The sequence below is a fragment of the Notamacropus eugenii genome, chromosome 4 (genome assembly GCF_028372415.1).
Source record: "Notamacropus eugenii isolate mMacEug1 chromosome 4, mMacEug1.pri_v2, whole genome shotgun sequence".
Lineage (NCBI taxonomy): Eukaryota > Metazoa > Chordata > Mammalia > Diprotodontia > Macropodidae > Notamacropus > Notamacropus eugenii.
Genome location: NC_092875.1, coordinates 221,064,310 through 221,066,364, shown reverse-complemented (window position 1 = coordinate 221,066,364; position 2,055 = coordinate 221,064,310). Strand labels below are relative to the sequence as shown.

General features: G+C 36.3%; 1 pseudogene; it reads right to left on the bottom strand.

The window, feature by feature from the left end:
* Nucleotides 1-437: 437 nt before the first annotated feature.
* LOC140498348 (cyclic AMP-dependent transcription factor ATF-1 pseudogene) lies at nt 438-967 on the bottom strand (annotated as a pseudogene).
* Between the last annotated feature and the right edge of the window lie 1,088 nt (nt 968-2,055).

Genomic DNA, 2,055 nt, shown 5'->3' with positions numbered 1-2,055 from the left:
CACATAATGTATACATTTAACAAAGCATTATATATATGTATATATATGTATATTTAAATCTTCAGTTTAGAATACTGACAGACAAAAATTTTTACATATACAATTCAACTTCCATTAAAAGATTGTCTCAGTTGCAAACTTTGTTGCTAAGTACAAACTGAGACTTTATGATGTCAAAAATTCACATTCTATAAATCAGATATCATTGTTAAGATTAATGCCAATACAAATTCCAGTTGTGCCAGAAGTCTGCTTGAAGTCCACTTATTTTCCTCAGGTCCTATCATCAGCATCTTGTAAATAAAATCTTTGGTCTTTATGTTGCAACTCCTAGTCTTAGAAGTTTCATTTTTGACCTTTTAGTTTATAAAATTCCATATAAGAAGGAAATCCATTTAATTGTTAGGTAAGTCCCTAAAATTTGTTCATCTTCTTTTTTAGACTATTTTATGACAGTAAAGATATTTTACAGTTTTTAATTCTTCTATTAAAGTTTTATTTTGATTTTCCAAGACTGCAACTTAATTTTCCAGACACTTAATAAAGTTTTTCTTTCTGTGATATTCTAGAGCAGCTTCTTTATTTTTCATCAGTCTTATTTCTCTTTTAAAGTATTCATCATCTGTGTTGGTTGTCTAAGATGTTCTAATGCTTGGAGATGTCATTACTACTATCTGTGGAATGTTAGTATTTCCTGGTATGGAATGAATCTGATAAGTACGCATATCTCCTGATGGAGTCTGTACAATCACTTGGTTGCTAGGGATGAGTATCTATTTTCCATCAGATGACCATGCATATTGAAGGACTGTTGTTCCTTTTTAAGTATTGCCTGTGTTTTCATTGTTAATGCCTGGAGCCCCTGTACTCCATCTGTGCTTTGACTGGCTAGTTGTAATATTCCATTTGGAGCAGTGGCAACGTATTTTCTGGTGCTTCTTTTTTACATAGGAATTGACACAGACATAGATGTGACTCTTGAAACTCCATCTTCTTTTTTATCACTAGTGTCTTCTGAAGAAATATTGTTCAAGGTCTTTTTTTGTTGGTTTTTTGTTTTTTTTTTTTGGGGGAAAATGAGAGCTGTGCTAGATTCTCTTGAATGTTCTGAGAAGAGCCTGTTCTAGCAGAGGAATCCTGAGAATCTACACTATCTGACCAGGATGGTACCTGCACTGTCTGTACTTTTGGGATATCAATTACTGAAGATGCCTGAATAGTCTGAATAACCCTGATTTTGTAATTGTTCTCCAGAAGGATATACACCTGTCATTGTTTCAAATCCTCTTAGTGACATCTGAAGCTACTCCTCATGTCACCACTCAGATTCCTGGGGCAAGAACTTCCACTCTCTGAGAATCAAGTTCCCAGCACTGGTCTCTGTACCACTGATCTTCCATCCCTCCCTAGTGGTCCACGCTGATCATTTTTCTTCCCATTTTCCCAAACCTTCCCTCCCTCTGGGTGGAGACTGGGCAGAATCAGAACTTGAAGCCACTGCAAAGGTGGCCACCTGACTAAGCCCCAGCTGTCAACATCTCCTCTGTTGTTCATGTTGCCAACAATTGTGCTATGGTCCACTCCAGCCCAAGTCTTAGGGAGCCAGGAGCAATGACTATCTCTTTTACAAGCTCTTCATTCTCTTTACATATTTTTTTTTCTTTCACCACTCTCGTTTCTTTAACCAAGTTTTCTTTCCCAGTCACCTCTTTCTTTAATAACGCAAGAATTTTTGATGGGATTGGTTCCAATGAACTTTTGTTTTTGAGGATCTCCTTGTAACTATTTTCACATAATTTTCTACTGTGTTTTTGTGTTTGTCATTGCTTCCACTGAATTAGCTTTTTAGTCAAGGTGTTTGCGTGTTCCCTTGTTTTGTTGTTGTTTACTAATTTGTCAAACCCTTTTATTGAATTTGAACTTTGTGCTAAAGTTGGATGATGCTTAAGTGTGGGTGGGGAAACACTGTCCCAAGCTTGAGACTTTTTTGTACTTCTGTATTTTGGGTTACTTTTGGTAGTCAGCAAGTACTTGGTGATGTTTTCCAGGGAGAAG